The 22,007-nt window shown below is 37.9% G+C and overlaps 1 long non-coding RNA gene across 3 annotated transcripts in view; it reads right to left on the minus strand.

Annotated features, from left to right (window-relative positions):
• Positions 1-22,007, minus strand: part of LOC116636279 — a 491,383-nt gene that overhangs the window by 14,211 nt on the left and 455,165 nt on the right. For all 3 annotated transcript variants that reach the window (XR_004300311.1, XR_004300308.1, XR_004300309.1), the window contains one exon: positions 15,856-16,205. This is a non-coding gene — a long non-coding RNA (uncharacterized LOC116636279). The remainder of the gene's footprint in view (positions 1-15,855; positions 16,206-22,007) is intronic.

Below are 22,007 nucleotides of genomic sequence, written 5' to 3' on the forward strand. Positions count from 1 at the left end.
GAAATCCTGAAGAAAGCACACATACAAAAGAGTTAGAGCTTTTAAGCCAGCCAAAGAGATAAAAATAAAACCATAAATAATAATTAACCTAGAGGAAAGCAAAAGAGGGAGAAAAAGTGAACAAAGAACAGATGAGGCAAACAGAAAACAGAAAGATGATAGACCTTAACTCTAACCATATCAACAATCACATTGACTGAAAACTTGTTTGAACACTCCAATTAAAAGGCACAGATTGTCAAATTTAATTTAAAAAAAAAGCATGGCCTATATGTCATTTACAAGAAACACAATTTAAATATAAAAAAACAAATACTTTAAAAGTAAAAGGATGGAAAAAGATATCCCATTCTAATGCTAATTAAAAGAAAGCTGGAGTGACTATATTAATATCAAACAAAGCAGATGCCAGGGTAAGGAATATATTACGAAGGGTAAAGAATGTCATATCATAATGATAAAAGACTCAGTTCATGAAGAGGACATAAAAATCCTAAATGTTCATGCACCTAATAATAGAACTTTAAAATACATTAGGCAAAAACTGAGGATTCCTTGGGGAAACAGACAAATACATAAGTATAATCTATGATTTCAATATCCCTTTGTCAATAATTGATAGAACAAGCAGACAGAAAATCAGTAAGGACATAGAGACCTTACAATAGTATCAACCAAATTGACCTAATTGAGATATGTATGTATACACATTCTACCCTATAAACATCAGAATACACATTCTTCAAATACATACCAAGATAAACCATATTCTGGGCCATAAAACATGTCTCAATAAATGTAAAAGGATTCAAGTCTTGCAAAATATGTTTTCTAACCATGAGAAAATTAAACAGGAAATCAAAACAAAAAGATTTCTGAAAAGTTCCCTTATATTTGGAAATTTTAGCACATCTCTAAATAAACCAAGATCAAAGAGGAAATCAAAAGAAAAACTAGAAAGTAATTTGATCTTATTGAAAACGAAAACACAACATATTATTAATTTGTAGAGTCCAGTAAAACAGTACTGGGGGCTAGAAAAAGGTATTAATAACATGAAATGTCTGTATTAGAAAAGAAGAAAGGTCTGACATTAATAAACTCACCTTCCACTATGAGAAATAAAAATACCACCCACACACATAAAAACAGGATAAATTAAACAAAATAAGCAAAAGAAAGGAAATAATATCAGAGAAGAAATCAATGAAATGGAAAACAGAAAAACAGGAGAGAAGATTAGTGAAATCAAAAGCAGGTCCTTTGAAAAAAAATGAAACTGGTAAACTTCCAGCCAGACTAATTAGTAAAAAAGAGGGAGAGAAGACATGAATTACCAACTTTAGGAAAGGGAGAGGGGATATCATTAAAACTTTCAGCATATTAAAAGGATACAGGAATATTATATCAATTTTATGTTAATAAATGCAACAACTTAGACAAAACAGGAAAGTTCCTTAGAGAAACAAATTACCAGAACTCACCCAAGAAGAAAAAGATAATCTGAATAACCCTATGCATTTTTAAAAAAATAATATTTTTAAGTTTAAAGCTTTCCTACAAAGAAAACTCCAAGACAAGATGACTTCACTGTTGAATTCTTCCAAACGTGTAAGAAAATAATACCAGTTTCACACAAATTCATCCATAACATTGAAAAGGAGGAGTCACTTCCCATCTCATTTTATGAAGCCATCATTACCCCAATGACAGAACCAAAAATAGATATTACAAGAAAACTATAGATCAATGTTCCTCATGAACATGATAGAATTTTTTAAATTAGCAAATGGAATTTGCTGGAAAGATTTTGCTTGAGGAACAAAATACATCAAAGCTAGTAAGACCACACAGAGTAAGGTCTATGATCTTATCATGCTGTCAACTCCTCCAGTAAAAGAGCATTTTATATAACTTTCTCATTTCCACAAAGTCAAAAAAGCAGAAATTCTCTTCATTCACCAAAGTGACTATGGTTTGGCTATTGAGGAGGTATAAAGTTGTGTTCAGAACACAGATTCTGAAGTCAGACTGCCTGGGATTAAATTTCAGCTCCACCTTTTACTACCTTTATAACTTGGCAAACATTGCTTAACTTCTCTGTGCATCGATTTCAACTGTCTTAAAATGGAGACAATACTGTCTCTTTCTTATAGGGATGTTGTGAGAAAGAAATATCTTAATCCTTAGAAAATGTAGGGAATGGTGGAATGAGGCATGGGGAACATAGTAAGGTTCACAAAGGTCTAGCAAGGAGCAATGGTAGAAGTAGGAGTGACTGTGTCATGTGCGTAGCCATGAAAGACACACATTGAACTGAGTTCTGAAGAATTTTATGCTTGGTGTTACATCAGGAAGAAAGCGAGGGACAAACACACCACTAACAGGCATAGGAGTAAACAAGCACTTAGTAGCCAAAAGGTTATTAGTATTTTCCAGAAACTGTGATTAAGATAATGCGTGTTGAATGTAGAATATATTTTGGGGACATGTGGGGAAGGGGAAAAAGAAGAAGTGGTAAGCAACATAAGAGTAAAACCTGGAAATTGAGAGCAGATAATGAGGAGCCTTGTGTGCCATGAGAAAGCAGCCCAATGTGATCCTGGTGAAGACAGAAAACCATCCAAGAATTTAATACGAGAGTGTCATAGCCAGATAAAATAGATTGAAGAGAAGGAAGCAGAAGTCAGGAAAACTTCTAAGAAGCTGGATTAGTTTTCCTTTTGCTGTTTGTAACAAATTACCACAAGTTTAGTGGGTTAAGACAATACAAATTTACTATCTTTCAGTTCTTGTGTTAGAACTCTGGCACTGGTCTCGCTGATGAAATCAAGGGGTTGGCGGGATTTCCTTCCTTCTGGAGGCTCTGGAGTGAATTAACTTCTTGTCTTTTCTAGCTTCCAGAGGTCACCTGCTTTCCTTAGTTTGTGGTCCCTTCCTCCGTCTTCACAGCCAGCAGTGGTGAACTGAGCCCCTCTCATCACAAATCGCTCTGGCCTTTTATGCTCCCTCTTCCAACTTTTAAAGACCCCTATGGTTAAAGTGGACTCACGCCTGTAATCCAAGATGATCCCTATTTTAAGGTTACATGATTAGCAAACTTAATTCCCCCTTGCCATGTAATGCAGCATAATCACACGGTCTGGGAGCTGGGATATGGACACCCTTGGTGGGGGGCATTATTCCTCCTCCTACAGAAGCTATTACAAAATCTCAGGTAAGACATGATAAAGGCCTGAACAAAGGTGGTGGTAATAGAAATAGACAGGACGGAATATATTAAACAGTACCTTTAGATGCATAATTAAAAGAATACATACATTCATTTGGGTGGGATTGGAGGATACAGAAGACATGAGAGAGAACGGGAAATTAAGGATGTCTCCTAATTTATTAAGTTTAAAAAGTCTGGTGAAAGATGATGTCATTTTAATTATTGCAAATTTGGTTTCTAATATGTGATTATAAAGTTCTCATAGAATATTAAGAGTGAGATGCCCAAAAGGTTGCTGGAAATTGGGTCTGTAATTCAGGAAAGCAGTAATACAGATGACCAAGATCTGAGCACTGGAATGTAACATTTGAAGTTTCAGAGTAGATGCTGTAAATTACCAAGCACCCTAAAGACATACACACACACTCACACTCAATATTCAGCAGCTTTCATTGGTACTACCTATTATTTAATATGACAAAGTTAAGCTCTATATTAAAAACAAAATGTAAATGATCTACTATATGTGCAACTGAATCTTGACAGGTAGCTCATAAGAGGAGCAAAGACTTACCAATATAATGGTAAACCCTTACAGAGGTGGCATTCCCAAGCCCCCCAAATGTGGAAATGCTGGTAAGGATATGTTCTACTCAAAGAAGCAAAGAATTGTAACACTGACTGTAGTCCATGACTGTCCAGCCCCATGCTCTCATGTTTTATCTCTCACAGGAACACCTAGGAGATATTTCTCCTACTGGAAACCATGTTTTTACTTAAGATTTGGGCATTTCCCCATTTTGTGAGAGGTTTCAGCTATATATATATATCTTTAAAAGGCAATGTTGTATATGGGAAATCTCTGCACCTTCCCTTCAATTTTGCTGTGAACCTAAAACTGCTCTAAAAAAAAATAAAGTCTTGGGGCGCCTAGGTGGCTCAGTCAGTTAAGCGTCTGCCTTCAGCTCAGGTGATGATCCCAGGGTTCTGGGATCGAGCCCCACATCGGGCTCCCTGCTCAGCGGGAGCCTGCTTCTCCCTCTCCCTGCTGCTCCCACTGCTCTGTGTCAAATAAATAAATAAAATCTTAAAAAAAAATAAAGTCTTTAAAAAAGTTAATATCTGAAGCATGATTATATCCCACTTCAGGATATTGCTCCCAACCCCTCATGATTTTTAACATAAACAATTTGTTTTATTCATTAAGAAAATACAAGTGGTATGATAATATTAATATACCAACAAATAAGGGTGATCTTTTAGAATCCTCTCTTACAGAAAAGACCCGAAGTATTATACAGATCTGTTAATTCATAGCAATGCAGATGGTGCACAGTACAAACCATGAGTAATAAAACATCCTGTAACAAAAACTTAGAATTCCATATAAATGGTTGGGGGGTGGTTGGGAAGGCAGGATGGAAATGTCCATTTAAATATAGGACCTTGATTAATTTTCTTCCATAGTGGAATCATAATAACCAAAAATAAGCTCACTGATGTAGCTGTAGTGACATATGAGTTGGAACGCATAGCGTGTACAAAGGTGAGTAACAAAAGTGAAGCAAACAAGCAAAAATATATCAAAAATGACTAAAATTATGTGTTTTCATTGTTAAGAAATGTAGTGAAATTCTCATCTGGTGAATTCCAATTCAGCATTTCCTTGATATATCTTCTATAATTTTCACTCTAATTATAATGAAAATCATTTTTCAATGTAATTTTGTAATAAAAATGTTTCTTTATTTCTCATTACATAAGAACATGATCTCGTACAGTTACTGAGCAGGCTTACAATATGCACACTGTATCTTCCCTTTCTTACCATTTAATCTCTTCATAGTCTACAGATGTCAAGAGGTTCAGATTAAGCTTGTTAAAGATCTGCTTCACTCGAACTCACTGATGATTATTTATTTAGCAGTTTTATGTAACCCTGTCATTGATAAGCACTCTATTAATTTGCCGAGGGACAAATCAACACTAGTTATTTTTCTACTGGCTATTAGACTCGGTGCTGCTGTTTGTTACAAACCACTTGCCAGTTAATTATAAATTATGGGTCCTCTTTGCCTATATTAATTGATATCTCCTCTGCCTTTGTAATACTAGACAAATAAATTGAAGGCAAGATTTATTAAGCAGTGTATGTCTTGTGTCTCTTGATTAGTATTCTTTACTTTTTTAACATTTATACTTGTTTATACAGATTTGACAGACCAATGCATTAGAGAAATGATCTTTGGGGTGTTTTGTAGTAAAGAAAGAAAAAAGATTTAATGGGCTTCCTACAAATTTATTTCAAATGACCCACCATTCATTGTATGCAATTCCTAAAATGCCTTTTGACTTTGTGCTACAGACTAGTGATAGCAGCTTCCCAATTATGCAAAAGCCAATATTCAATAGTTTTAAGTCTATGCCTGTATTTGCTATAAGGCGAACAAATATGAAGTATATATAACTTAAAATCTGTATTACTTTACACATGCAATATGCAATCTCTCCTTCGCTTTATTGCATATGTGCATTCTATTACATATGTTTTTGCATATATGTGGAACCCTTTTAAATTTTTCTCATCTAAACAATCTGTAGGTGTAATACATAGTGACAAAACGATAAACTATAGCCATTTTTAATTTTCAGAAGCATGAATTATGGATGGCACTTGCCATAGGACATGCACCTTTCCATTTGCAGCTCACAGAGGAGCCAGGTAGGAAGAATTTAGGCCAGGTAGGAAGAAAAAAAAAAAAAAAACATTATACAAAAGGAAGTCTTAATTCGTTTGCTCCCTGGACAGCATCAAACATTGAAGAACTGCAAATTTAATGGGAAGGATTACCCCAGAGGGTCATTGGACTATATTCTGATTTCAAAGGGCTTCAGAACCTAGCTATCTGCCAAAAGATCTGGGTCTCTGAAATCCTAATTTTATATATAATTTTTCCACTTAATTGACAATTTTGACCCAAGTTACATTTGCAATACCTTGAATTTCTAATAATTCCCCATCTGATATAAATCTAGCAAATGGACAGTTAGCCCACTGGGGTAGGTGGGTTGTTTTTCCATTAGTTCTCATGGGAAAGGAGAGATATATTGGTCAAGCAGATCTGTTCCTATTTTCAACTCACACATAATCGAATCCCTTCTCCAACATATTCATGTTTGAAGATTTAAAGACTCCCCAATTAGAATTTAGAGGAAGCCTTTAGAGTAAAATTAGCTAGCTCATTCAGAAAACATGCACTCTGCTAATGTGCTGTGAAACTGACCTTGAGTCACTTTTTAATAATGAGATTTCAAGAATCATCTTCTCCTATATACCAGGCTACCTTTTGTTAGCTGTTTCTGGGCACACCTCCCAGTGGATGTCATGAGTGATAGAATTTCCTGATAGCCTTGATTCATTGGATTATGCAGAAAATATGCTATTAATCATCCCTCAACAATTTATTATTTTGTCTGTATATCCTCCATGTTACCCTTCCTACCATTTACTATCTCACTGCTCAAAATCTCTGTCCCCCACAGTCAAACAAGATCTGAGAGAATTAGATTTAAGTTATTAGTTACAACTTGAAATTACTTTGATTAGCAGCGGATTGGGGTTGACACTAACCTCTCAAATAAATCATTTTTGATTATTCACATTTCACATATTCACATCACTTTTGAACCCAATTACATGGTTAATCCATTGTTTGCCGAACTGCAGTGCACTTTTTTTTTTTTTAATGCTTCATACTATATACCCTAACCCAGTGGCTCTCAACTGGAGCAAATTTATTCTCCCATGAACATTTGGCAATGTCTGGAGACACCTATCGGTTTCACATATGGAGGAAGGAAAGGGACTGCTATTGGTATCTAGTGGGTAGAGGACAGAGATAATGCCAAACATCCTTCAATGCAAGAATAGCCTCCAAAACAAAGAATTACTGGTCCCAAATGCCCACAGTGATGAAGCTAAGAAGCCCTACTCTAACCCCTCAAGATAAACCCTAACTTTCTTTCTTGAAGGGGCATTAATAAGTAGAGCAAGGATTTTGGGGGAGAAAGTTTAAAAACCTAATATGACTACATTTTCTTATTTTAGGTGACTCATAGAGATTGCCTAATTTGCTCACTGATATGGAGCGGGCCTGAGGTGCTCAGATGACACTGGGTTTAAAATGTGCACACTTGGGAATGGAAAAGAATCTTCTGTGAAGCTTGCTGTGTGCTACCTCATGAAAACATGATCCGAAATGCATTTGAGGGAAATATTCAATTCTATTCTACTCAACTCAGATAGTTGAATTAGGAGCTCTGAATTGGTCAGTGGGAAGAGTGGAAGGAGCTATGAGTTATATAGATCATCAAGGCAATCTGGTCATTGGGGCAACACGCAGAAGAGGAAGCACATGTGGATAAAAGGGCATGAAGTGGATTTTAGTGTACCTGGGAAAATAGGAAGATTTACTAATCTGAGATGTGAATGTTTTCATTCAAAGATTATTTACTGACATCCAGTGGGAATAAAGTACCATGTACTAGAAACAGTTGTCTTCAAATCTTTATTTCTCTACCCCAGAATTATTTTTAGCATCTAATTATGTAAAATGATATATATGTGTAAAATATGCAAATTCAAATGTTCAGTATTAGTAAAACATAATTTCTCATTTAAAACTATAAATATATGTTATAATATTATCTAATGTTCTAAATCAAATATGATCTTTTACACAGCCTCAACATGCACACCTCATTTTGGAGACTGCTGCACTAGGAAATACAACTTGAATTCTTTATATTCTAGTATAAAGAATTCTAGTGCCCCACCAGATGATGATCTTCTTGAGGTTGGTGATTATGTCTTTTTTTTTTTCTTTTTGTTACTAGTGCTCACAACAAAACAAGGATTCAATCCCTGTTTTATTTAAAGAATAAATGGAGTTGGCCTATAAAGAGCTGATCCAGTAGGATGGAATACGTTGGGTACACACATAATTATACTGTAAGGCAGAATTGTAATGTAGTAGTGATTAGGGAAAAAGCAGATTTGCCTCTGTTGTAGATTTTTTCAAGATCTACTTTGAAGGTTGGGCAGGGAACTCACAAATTTTCCTTCGATTATTATTTCTCTTTCTTAGGTGGTCCTTGGGTTATGACCATATTTCCTCTTATATAAGAAAGCTCAAGTAAGCTTTATAAGATCCAATTAAGCTAATTCCCTATTACATGTAAATTTAATATTGGATCCCACTGTATTCCTAGATTCCTCCAGTATTAAAAAGAAACCATCCAGTTAGGAACCATTAAACCCACCTCTTTCCAAAATGAGTTTAATTATTTAAGTCATGCAAGATTCTTTGTCTTCTTCCTTCTTAAACTAATAACTTTTCCAGTCAATCAGTAACCATGCTTGACGTATCACAGGATATATTTATCATGCCAAAATTTTGGCCATCATTTGAATTCTCTGGAAAATTTGTGTGTGTCCTTTGGCACTGTTTTGCTTGTTGGAGTTCATGAACAAGTAGACCAGGCTAGATGGTCTCACTTTGGATGAGCAGGGAATTTTCTGCACAGTGACCAAATAGTCATCCCCATTCAACTTCTGCAACAAAATAATTTTACTGACTTATTCTTTGATTTAGCTCTCAAGTGTGTTTGCAATATGGAACCTCCATATTTAATATCAATACTCAAGGGAACCTGAGTAATTCTTGAATAAGTTCTCTATTCACTGAAAATAAGTTGGAGAAATAATCTTTTACTAATAGAGGCTTTAGCTTTCTTTTACCTTAGAGGACCAAGTCTATTATATGCCACATTCCTTCTTTCCCATATTTCCTTTACACTTTTGTGACATTCACTGAGCAACCACTATGTTCTTGAAGTTGAGATTCCAAAGATTCTGCCAACCCTGAAGAAAAACACCGCTTTCTAAAGTTGTCTGAACCCACAAGTATTATCTAGCCAATGGCCTTCAGAAAAAGTCTCTCCCTTTGTATAATTTGCTGAATATAACTATCGATGACAGAAGTCTGAAATTGTAGGACAAAAATCAGTTGCGCAAGATCTGCTTATTTACTTACCAAACATTAATGGGTATTGAAATGCCTGGCACATAGTACACTCTATATAATAACTCTCCAAGAGAGATACTATTAGTATCTCCATCTTAAAGGTAAGAAAACTGATGAACAAGAGATTAAATATCTTGCTAAGGAGCAGAATCTACATTTATTTAGAGGTAAATATAATACTAAATTCATTATTACGTGAAAAACCGGTCCACTTAGAAGCCACTGTGTGTCTGATGGGCCGTTAGAATTTGATTGCAGAATTTTCTGAAAGGGGGTTGTTTGGGATGTAATTAGCATGACAAACAAGGGAAAGACACAAGTTTAGCAAAAAGCTCACTTTGAAGGGATAAATTTCTCTTTTTCCTTTTTTTAAATGAGAAAGCCTGGATAAAAGGCACATAAAATAACTGCTGACTGAGTGGAGCTCTTGAGCTAAGGACTTGTGCTGTGAAAATCTTACTTTGTCTAGCAAACACTATCACACAGGAACCTTGAAAGAGAAACATTCATTTTTCTCATTCTCTAAACAACAACAACAACAACATCAACCCCAGCTCTGACCCCGTGACCTCTCTGACAATGGTGAAAGCCACATGTGGTAGGGAGGAATATAGAAGCAGGGCTTCCACTCCTTGAATGGGCTCCTTCTCACTCCCAGTGGTGGAGCCTAACTAAGAAAGCTGAATGGATGCATGAACATCACTTACTAAGGCACCTTTGGGTGGTAGGTACAAATGAGTGACCCAAATCATCGCACATCAATCAATTCCAAGCTCCTCCTATGGTGAAGACAGGAATTTCATGTCACAGTTTCTTGGCACAAAGCCGAAGAGGATACATGACTGTATACCAATTCCATCATTTTCCAATCATAGTCACATTCAAGAAAAAATCAAACACAGTGACCAGTACTAGTATGATTTGGAGGGAGTTGCGGTTGCTTCAAAGGGGCTATGGCGTAGTGACAACACCATAGGCTCTGGAGTAGAACAGAACCTTCTTCAAATGGTAACTGCAATCTACTGGCTGCATAAAATTGGGTAATTTTCCCTCTCTGAGCAACTCTTTTTCCTCTTGTAAAATAAATGTAATTCTTATCTCTTGGGATTTGAGAAGATTAAATGAGACAACAAGGTAGCACATTAATTTGCATACAGTGAATGATTTAAAAAAATGTGAATTTTATTATTGCATTAGTCCAGATCCTCCAAGAAACAGATGCCAAGATGGGATTCAACGTATAAGAAATTTATTAGAGGAAATGCCTGTGAAGGAAAATGGGGAGGGAGGCAGGAGAGTCTGGGAGAGCCTTTAGGCCATGATGTGAGTGACCCCAGGTGAAGGAGAGAAGGAAGATTGAGTGGAAGAATCTTAAACTGTCATGCATTTATTTCTATGAAAAGTCTGGCAAAGTCATCATGCAGTCCTTGAACCAGATTTGCCCATCAGAGGATCCTGAATCTCCTAGGAATGGGCCTGCCTCAATAACAATGTTGGGCTTCCTCATAAGCTATACACCCCCCCATTGGAAGCACAGACTCACAGGGTGATGGATCACCACACAGCAGTCAGGGCCCTGGGTCAGTTACGTTCCTTGCAGTTACACAGACATGTTCTCATGGTCACTACAAATATTATTCAATGCAGATCCTTGGGCAAACCATGTTATTCAGAAAAGGCAAAAGGGGACAAAAAATAGAACAATATTACATATAGGGTAGTAATACCTCAGGACATCTTTAAAGTTTTAAAAATGGGACTGAAGTCGCAGGTATGCAAAAGGATGCCATTTCAAATTCTAAAATGATTCTTGTTGGGATTACAAGCAAGTTATGAAAACAAACATTTAAAAACTGCTTTCAATTAATCCTTTCCTACTTAGAGCTGACTTTCATGAACAACGAAATCCTAGATTTCCTTAAATTTATTATTTTTCATTCTTTCCTTTTTCTGTCTTCCTTTTTTCCCTTCAGATTACATTAATAAGTGGTTTTTAGCTTCTTTCTGGTCTTGCACCAATTTGAGAATCTGAGGAAAGCCAGTAATCTTCTCTAGCACCCCCAAAATGCACATACATCTGTGTAAAACAAAGGGTATAATTCCAGAGGGTTTGTGGGTCCTGTAACACCTATCAATGGCTGGCAGATTCAAGATTTAACAGCACTTAAACAGTGCTTAAATTTATAAAGCTATTAACCTACATGATTTTAAACTATCTTACAATTCTTGGACTACTTAGTTCTCTGGATTAAGATAATCCAACCAGTTATTTTTATGATGACATCTTGTTTTTGGGGTTCAAAATCTTAATGCACATGAAGGCACTGTTCAACCAAGCTAGACTGAATGGGCACACCCTGTGTGGATTTACATTTAAATACATAAACAAAGCGCTTGACTGAGTGAGGAGTTCTTTCTTATTCCTTTGTTTCTCCATACAATGTGTCCAAATTGGGTTGGTCCGCATGCTAGGTAAATTCAACCATGTTTTAAAGTCGTTCATTTTAATATATTTTAATTTGGTATTACACTACAATTCTAGGTTTGGCATTGTAAGCATCTGTTACCACATATTTGGCTTTCTTTTCCTTAGTTAAATGTTTATGGTGTAGACGTCCTTCCTCCTCTTGGTAGATGAACTTGTTCCCTCTTGCTTTCCTGTGGCTCATCAATGCATCAGCCTTTCCGGAAGTAATTATAAATTAGATGGACAAAATGGGGGAAAAGAGGGGAAAGACTAATGAAAATTCAGTCACCACTCTGAATACACTCCAGTCTGGATTCTCAGGCAGACGCTGTGTGAAATACAACATTCGTCACATAAGTGGTGCTGGACCCACACGATACCTATGTGTGTGGGGGTGAATTAATTATTTCGGGGGGAACCAACTATTTTTCTAGCAGTGGATGCCTCCAATTACTCAGTCTCCGAAGGGCCTGTCCAGCCTTGCCACCTTAACTCTGCATTTTCTTTCTTTTGGGGGTTAGAGCCAACATTTCAACCTGGCATTTTTTTTCAGCTAAAGAACATAGTAAATGACAGAGGTCTGGAAGAATATATTTCCTCTAAAGCTGGTGACCAATTAGTTGCTTGCCACTGACTGTCATTTCACTGCTATGAGTGCTGTGTTCTTGTAGCTTGGTGATAGACACACTGTTTATTTTCCACTTTACAGTCTTTGCCAATACTCCGAGTCCCACACAGCTGCCTTTAATGCTGCTCTTCTAGATAGCTTGTGACAGGGGAAAAGATAAAAGGTATGTGTGAGTGGCAAAATGGCAACCCTGAGCAAACTTATCTAGGGTGCAAAGTAAAGAGAATAGTTATTTTACTACCTCACCTTTTATTTTAATGCTTCTAAATGAAATCATGGAAAACACGAAGTCCGTGAGGTTAACGCTCAAAGACATAAGTGGTGTGGCTAAAGACTTTGTAGGGTTATTAAGCTGTTGACAGTATGAGAATCCGACACATTCACCACTGGTTCTGTAATTGTCTTTCGTCTAGGAGCAACTTCCCCTCTCCCCCCACCCAACTTTTATGATTCATCATATTTATTTTTTGTTTCCTCAAGCAACATCTTTTATTAGTTGCACACCCACTGCAGAAATTTAATTTCTGCAAGAGAACAACAAAGCAGTTGATTATTATTATTGAGAATCTGGTACAACATCGAGTGAAATAAAATCTATAAGGCATTAAAATGACAGATTAGGCAAGAGCTGTATTCATTTACAAGTGTTAGAACATCATGCTAATGCCTCACAAGCACAACATAAAATGAAAATCAACTCTTTCATGCTGCTTTACGAACAACACTGCGAAGCGCCTAGGAACAGAAGCCAGAGTCTCTGTTAAAGAGGCACTGTCCTTTTGTAGTGTGCTCAAAGGTTCATCCTTGACAAAACACAAATAAAAACACTCCTCTCATACGCACAGCCAGAAGCACTCCATGGTTATCCTTTGGTCATCCCAAACTAAACAACGCTAATCCCGGTAAGATTTAAAGCATTCATATGCACCTCATTGTTTTTTAATGGAGAGTAACACTTCACTTATTAGGCAACCTCCATTTTTTATATCCCACCTGGAAACCAAAGAGACAGCCAAGAAAAGTGGCTCCTGGAATCAGCAATTCAGGGTTATTACCCCCCACAAAAAAGCCCTGATAATTCATGTGTACTTTAATCACTCGGAGCCTATTAACTCTTATTTTAGACATAATATTTATGTTTTTATATCACATGTTGTAGCTCAAGGCAGATAAGAAGCAAATTACAAGGATGCTAGAGAATATTAGGCTGAAATTTCTAAAAACTAGAGTAGTTCTCCTGATAAGAGACTCTGAAAGATAATAGGCAGAATGTCTCAAATAATCTCCAAGGCCACCAAACCTGAGGAGATCTTTACAAGAGAACAAAACAAATTCTGCTGATAATATTGACACAAATCATCCAAAGACAACTAAATGAGTTTCGTCTTTCTCTCTACTTCCTGAAAGAGAAGAATGTAAAACATTTCATAGTAAATTCCATCAAAATATTTAAATTCTAAAAAGGTAAGCATTTAAGGAAGCTGAAATTTCACAGATGTAGAAGAATTTATTTTCTGACAATATTGAATAAAAAATGTGTGGCACATCTATATTGTACACATGAATGTGTATATTTGAGAATAAATGTATAATATGCAATGCATTTATTAAAATATGACAGATAATATGCTATACTATATATTATTAATTATATATGTAACCATACCTATGTCAGATAAAGAAATAACACAGTTTTCATAAATGAACTCTTTAGAGATTTATTTCAGATTGCTTTAGTAGTTAATTCTAAGAAGGTAACATCGATATCAGAGCTTCCTTTCCTTGAACCACAGATGGAAAATATTGAAAAGTCTGATTCCTTGGGTTCTGTCATGGGTGACATTTAAAGAATTAGAATCATTAAGTTGACCCTGTTGAATATCTCCTCTTAATGCAGTAGGCAGCAGTAACGAACACAACAGAGGTTTCTCAAACTCTTATCCACAAAATCTCAAACACCCTTTGCATGCTACACCCTTTCCCATGAGATACTCTAAGGCTCATGTGTCACACACAACTCCTAGTGCACATGTGATATTTCTATCCCTTCTTCTCTGTTCACGAAAGCATACTGGAATATAAGTTCATGAGAATGGAAATCTGACCTGCAATAATTTATAAAAATGTAGAAAGGGGGGCGCCTGGGTGGCTCAGTCATTAAGTGCCTGCCTTTGGCTCAGGTCATGATCCCAGGGTGCTGGGATCGAGCCCCGCATCAGGCTCCCTGCTCGGCAGGAAGCCTGCTTCTCCCTCTCCCACTCCCCCTGCTTGTGTTCCCTCTCTCACTGTGTCTTTCTCTGTCAAATAAATAAATAAAATCTTTAAAAAAAAATGTAGAAAGGTAAGTCATGGACAGACTTTATTATTTTTGTTATTAATAACAAATTCCTCATGACATAGCTTGGGCATCAAGGTGAAGAAGAGCTGACTGGAAGGAGAATGTGGCTGATGGCAGGAGACTGTCTTTCAGTCCTAGCTGTGTGATCTTTCACCTCTAGGGACTATAGGATCCCGTAAAGGAGGGACTGTGATAAGAGTTCCAGGCTTAGACACCTCACAAGGTATTGTGAGAGCTAATTAGGATCATAGGGTGTAAGAAGGGTTCCATACAAAAGTAAAGCAGTATTAATGTCAAATAATGAACCATGATTTCCCAAAGTCCTCATATCAAATATCTTCCCTTATGGCCTGTGACTCCCAGAACTCCAACAAACCCCCCTCGCTTTGAAGAAAAGAATAAAATAGAGAATGCCTTGCACTTGCACATAAGCATACTTGGAATTAATGATGCAATATACCCTGCCTGATAAGGCAAAGAATGAACTGGCCAAGAATCATTAAAACATTGATTTTAGAGCCAGAATACACATCTGACAAACACAGGCTAAATAAAATGGCTGGAAATGTGACGGAACATCAACATGGAAGGTACATAGAGATCTCAGGTCCATGGTTGCACATAAAGATTTAATAAAGAAGCAGTCATCCCCTGAGGTGGGTAGAAGAAAGGAAAGGAAAGAAAGGAAAGCAAAGGAAAGGAAAGGAAAGGAAAGGAAAGGAAAGGAAAGGAAAGGAGGAAGGAAGGAAGGAAGGGAAAAGAAAAAAAAAGAAAAGAATAAAGGAAGGAAGGAAGGAAGAAAGAAAGAGAGAAAGAAAAAGAGAAAGAAAGAAAGAGAAAGAAAAAAGAAAGAAAGAAAGAAAGAAGCAAAGAAAGAATAAAAGAAAGAGAAAGAAAAAGAAAAAGAAAGGAAGGAAGGAAGGAAGGAAGAGAAAAAGAAAGAAAGAACACACATGAATTTGAGCTCTGGCCTTCTCCCCACTGACTGGCTGCTAATTTCTTGAACTTCACCCAGGCTGTGTGTCCAACAGACCACATGGTGATTGCTAAATTGCTCAATGACCACAAGCTACAACCATGGGGAAAATATTCATGAAAATTAACATCCCATTTAATACTTACCACATTTCCAGCCAACGCTTTGTGTACCAGAAAGTCCTCGAACTGGCTCCAAAACTTTTCAATTCCTGACAAATGCACTGGCCCCTCTCCAAGGAGCTGGGCAGCAATCTGTGCTTTATGCTGGTGCGTGGTGGCGGCAGCACTGCTGGTGGGAGAGCCAGTGGGTGGAGGCGTTCTTCTCAAGGAAGAAAAATCTGAAGAGCAGTGGTCTTCGGGACTCACTGAGGCACCAAGAACTCTCACTCTTCTTGGCATGGCAAGGGCGTGGCGGGGGCAGGGTCTTAAATGCTTTCAACTTTTTTTGAAGTGGATTTTGCAAAATGGATGGCATATAATAAAAAGCTGGAACTCTGAAATAGTAACAAATTCCCAATTAATTTTTTCATTAGAGAAGAAAATTCATGTTTGTCTTTATAGTGTGAGGACATCATTGGGAGTAAAGTTTCTAAAATATGAACCCTTTATGGTTTTCTTAAAAAATGACCACATAAATAAAATTAGTCTTGTCTTCCTTTAATGAGTTTATTCATATCCTCTTAATTACTGGCCTTTCCTACATTCCTCCTACCACATATACTTTAATCACAACTCTATGCCAATAGCTTCAAACATCTGTCTTTCCCCTATTAAAGTTACAACTGGTGTGACCCATACTTTAGTCACTACCTGTCCATCTCTCCCTCCCATTCACACGTGCTTACTTCTCTTAGCTATGCTAAGAAAACCTAGTTATTTGCATTTCTCAAGTATTTTCAGAATTCCTTTATACACATGTTCTCATGAAAAAGTTGGTTTTCAGGGAAGGCTGAACACATTCAAGATCTATTTGACTCAAGGTCTGATTTTCTTTAGGCTGCATTATGTTCTCGAAAATACGAGGTTTGCATGATGATTCTTTTTAATGGCATGACCACAGAGTAATCTATGAGCTGGCGTCTTAAAGTCTTCACATCTTCTTCTGCACCTAGTCAGGGGGTTTGCACATACAGTGTATTCACGCCACATATTTGATGATATAAAGCCTACCTATGCAGGCTTAGCAATGTACATATTTGGAAAGAGAATAGTCTAAGCAGTGTCAAAGGTGGAATATTTTAGTCACCCACCCTCCTTTCCCCTCAAAAAAGGAAATGCAACATGACATCACCACAGGAAGACTCAGCTGGAAGCAGGAGAACTTCGTTTCACTGCTGCCTCTGGAATTAGGAATGTGACTAAGACTGCCCAAGTCATATCCTCCCAGGCACTGACCCGATAAAGAAGTACTGAGACTAGATCATTTCCAAGGTCCCTTTCATCACTAAATTCCAAGCTTAAGATAATGTTTTCATCATCTTAAGAAAAAAAATCTCCAGAATGTGTAGGTCACTCCATACCATTAGAGCCACTGGCCAAGCAAGTACTATGGCCTTGTTAATGCGATACCGAGGTTGGAAACATCTATATGTTGAATGTTAAAGCATTTGGATGACTGACTGAGTTTTCCACTTAAACTTTTTCTTTTTTGGATTGTTGGTGTTTAGATTGGTTCTGAGAATGTCGCCAAGAGTTTCTCAGTCTCTTAGATTCTTGTACCTTCTTTTTTAGAGATATTAAGGAAAAAAAGGACTTCGAGTGGCCCCCGTGCAATCTCACAGTGCCTGCAAACCCAGGAGCAGGGAGTCCTCTGGGAGCCTGCACGCAGCTGCTCTCCTTAAAATGTGGTTCTCCAGCGCCATGCACCAGTGCCTCAGAAGGCTTCCTGCCAGCAGAGCACCATTTTTAAAGGAGGCACGTAAGAGAACCATGCTATTCAGGTAAGTACACCTCAAACATTCTGAGTGTGTAAGATAAGCAACAAAGAGAGTTCTGAATCATAGTTCAAACGTCATCCTTGAGAAGCACTGTAAAATCTACTCTAAACTCCCACCACTGGTTGTTTTAGACATTATCCAAACGTTTGATTTGATATGCTTTAGAAAAAATGGACTCATGTGGTGATTTCCAGGCCCTGAGAAATGTCCAGAGATACAAAAGGGAAATGAATAAGCAATAGATTGTTATCAGATGTTCTGATGAAACTATTAAAGTGAATATAAGAGGCTGTCCCAGGAGCAAATAATTAAGTCAAAGATAAATTTAGCTCTGGTCAAGGAGAATGCTTGAATCTGTGACACCTTCCTTTCCCTTCAGTTGGCTTTAACATATTCTAGACTCTTTCCATTAATGACTTAAAGCCATGGGTCCTACTGGCTCAGATTATATGTGAAGACCTATGTAGAGAGGTATGTAGAATGGTTAAGAACTTGTACTCTGGAGACAAAAAGGCTCAAGTTCTAATCCTGCCTCCTATTTCTATAACTCATGAAACTCCAGTTTTTCCACCTGTAAAATGGGTTAATTTCCATCACACAATGCTTGATAAAGCTTAAATGATATAAGCCTTATTAGACATGGTACTATGCAGGTAGAAAATGCTTACTATGTGGTAGTCATTTAAATTATTAATATATATATTTGCTTCATCTTATAGTTGCCTTTCAGATTAGTGAAGGCCCTGTGGATGGCATATTTACAAGTGGATGGGGAAAAACCCTCCTGTAAACGTGGCGGATTTAGTTGTGAATGGAAAGAAAGAACTTAGACTCGTGTGTCTGTGGCATTTGTATCACATGGTAGCTGAGAATAGAGAACAGCAAGACAGAGGCCTAGCACTTTGTAATTATTTTTTTTACTAACATATAATGCATTATTTGTTTCAGGGGTACAGGTCTGTGATTCATCAGTCTTACACAATTCACAGCGCTCACCATAGCACATACCCTCCCCAGTGTCTATCACCCAGCCACCCCATCCCTCCCACCCCACTCCACTCCAGCAACCCTCGAGGCCTAGCACTTTGATTCAAAATCTAGCTTAGTCCTGAAAGGGAGTAATAATTTCAAGGATCCCCAAACCTGGTTTCTTTCTTTCTTTTTTTATTTGAGTATAGATGATACACAACGTTACATTAGTTTCAGGTGTATAATATGGTGATTCAACAAATCTATATGTCATGCTGTGCTCACCACAAGTGTAGCTACCATCTGTCACCATATAATGCTATTAAAAAACCACTGACTATATTACCTATGCTGTGCCTTTTATCCCTGTGACTTATTCATTCCATACTGGAAGCCTCTATCTCCCACTCCCCTTATCCCATTTTGCTCATCCCCACCTTCCCTCTGGCAACCATCAGTTTGTTCTCTGTATTTATAGGTCTGATTCTGCTTTTGGTTTGTTTATTCATTTTGTTTTGTTTTTTAGATTCCACATATGAATGAAATCGTATGGTATATGTCTTTCTCAATCTGATTTATTTCACTTAGCATAATACCCTCTAGGTCCACCCATGTTGTCACAAATGGCAAGATCTCATCCTTTTTTATGGCTGCTTAATATCTGTGTGTGTGTGTCTGTGTGTGTACCACATCTTTATCCATTCATCTATCAATGGACACTTGGGTTGCTTCCATATCTTGGTTATTGTAAATAATGCTGCAATAAACATGAGGGTGTATATATCTTTTCAAATTCATCAAATCTGGTTTCTTGAGTGTAGAAACTATCAACCAAGTGTTCAGGGGAAGCAGAGAAAGGGGAGGACATGCTACTAACTGAACTCTGGCATATGGTCAAACCCAGTTCAGACCAGTGGGCAAAATATGTCAATATGAGGAGCAAAATGTTATTTACAAAAATAAGATGACTGGAACACCTTCTCCTTTCTTGGAAAGCTTCTAAAATCATCCCATTGGTAGATGGTTCTTTGTTTAACATAGCCATTTAGTGGACCTTTTAGTTATGTGAAAGCAGGTGTCCATGCAAAGTGGAGAACGGGAAGAAGGGGTGCTCAGTTGCTCAGCAGAACAACTTTATGGGGATTTTCAGCTTTCCTCTGAGGCTGGGGGAAAAAGAAGGGGGGTCAGGTTGAAAGTCTGAAAGGAGAGGCAGTGAAAGGATTACAGTAGGAAGAACAAACCCCACTTCAATAGCCTAAGGCTGAGTCCTAGGGATGACCAGGTGGCTATGCCTTGCAATGAGGATGTTTAAGTCTCTATAAGAGCAGAGAAATCATACAGTCAATTTAAAGTTGTTTTCTGTTCCATGCTGTAATCCCTTTTTACTATTGGAAACCATCAATAAATGCATATTATGTGCAGTAACTCATTTTTTGTGGTGCTTGAGGGAACGAAGACAGTGCTCGTAAGTGCAGTTGAGTGTTGTGGAGGGAGTTCAGAGAAAGCAAGAATTCAGAGTTAGAGGTGCCTGAGAGAGCATGCACTTCCTGCTTCCTTTCAGGTCTCCAGAGTGAGAGGTGCCTGGGGGAGCACAGCATTTCCTGCTTCCTTTCAGGTCTCCAGAAACATTGGGATCATGGGGGTTAGAGCTACTTTGTTTTTATCTCAATGACAAGAGTGAGACAGGAATGCTGGGAGACATTTGTGGATCTCCAAGTTTTCTGTTAGGATGAGGGCAGGAGGAAGTGTACAGTTTACTGCATAGGGTGTCTTGATGTCAGGACACATGGGATCAAGGATAAGAACCCTCAGAAAGGTTCAAGTCCTTAGGAAAGAATGCACAGAGAGAGAGAGAGAGAGAAGAAGAAGAAGAGAGAGAGAAGAAAGAGAAGAAAAAAGAAAATGATCCCCATGATTTCCAAAACAACCCTGGGGCAGAAACATAACAGACCTCAGTTTTAATATGAATGAATATCTCAACCATTTCCTGATCGCAAATGCATTCCTTTGCTGAACATTTGGATCCCTCTAACATATTTTGAGAAACTGCCATGTCAAAAGCTGAGTAACAGAGTGGAGAGGGCATGGGCTTTTGGAGGTCCTAGCTGTCACTTGGATTTCGGTCCTAGCTGTCACTTGCTGGCTGTGTAAACTTGGACTCTCTGGGCCTCAGTTTGCCTACATGTAAAATGGGAAGATAATCTCTATAATGCAGTAACGCAGTGTCCAGTTAGATCTGACACAAAGCTTGTGCTTAATGAACATGGTAGCTGGAATGATTTTTCCACAAATGCCATTCTAGCCTTCTCAGTGCACACAGAACTAGCTGCTGTAGAGATGGTCCAAATAAGACATATGCCCCTGGCCTTCAGTCAAGCTTAAGTTAGGGAGTGATCAAAACCCTAGGGTTTTAGAGGGATAAAATTCACCATATTCCCCCTGTGTAACAGCTTCTTTTTACTTGCTTTGGATTTCCTTTTTCTTTTCTAAAGTCCTTTCTAATTCCAGCAAAAGCTAGCAAACAGCACTGTTTGCTATATAATTTTAAAAAAATACACAAAAATATTTATCATATCTATCATATAAAAAAGCTATGAACTTTCAACTGGGAAAATAAGCTAAGTGCAAGGGGAATAAAGCAGTTAAGGGCACACAACATTTAAAAATAAAACTTTAGAAATGGCAGCGTAGGAGGGCTTTTTTAAAACGTCATTTAATTTAGTAATTCCTTGAGAAAATTAATGATCCCAACTAGTAGAAATGTTAGCACTTTTTTTTGACACTTTCCCATACACGCTCAGAGAATGTGCGCTGTCAAAGCTGGATATTACAACACGAACATGCTGTGAGAAATAATGCGCCAAATGTGCCTGCTGGAGAGATGCATGGCCCCTCAGTGTCCTGGACTCAGGAACCATCTGATGGCCACTCTGCCCACAGAGATGAGGGGCCCCCAGACCGTCTTTGAGCAGGGTGAGGGTCAGCAGGGAAGGAGTCGCCCTTGCCACTTGCGGTACAATTACAGACGCCGGTTCTCATCAGCTCAGGAGAGGAGGAGAGTGAGCAAAGTGCCTGGTCTCATTTCCCCTGGCTTATCGCCCCCAAATTACTCTTCCGAGCATAGCAACAGCAGTTTATTAGAACCAGAGTGACGGGCCAGGGGTTTTTAGGAAAATGAGTTGCCGTGGCACAATGAGAATCCTGTTGGCCACAGACCCAGAGAGCAGGCCACAGAGGAACTTGGCAAACGCTGGCTCTGCAGGGCTCTGAAATACGCCGAGACCCCTGAGTACAGAAGCAAGGTCCGGGATGGCCACGTAAACACTGTGGAGTAACACATACGAAACAGGACACAAGGATTGTGGTTTCAGTAACCATTAGAGCATCTAT

This window comes from Phoca vitulina, unplaced genomic scaffold (genome assembly GCF_004348235.1).
Source record: "Phoca vitulina isolate PV1807 unplaced genomic scaffold, GSC_HSeal_1.0 scaffold12, whole genome shotgun sequence".
Classification (NCBI taxonomy): Eukaryota; Metazoa; Chordata; class Mammalia; order Carnivora; family Phocidae; genus Phoca; species Phoca vitulina.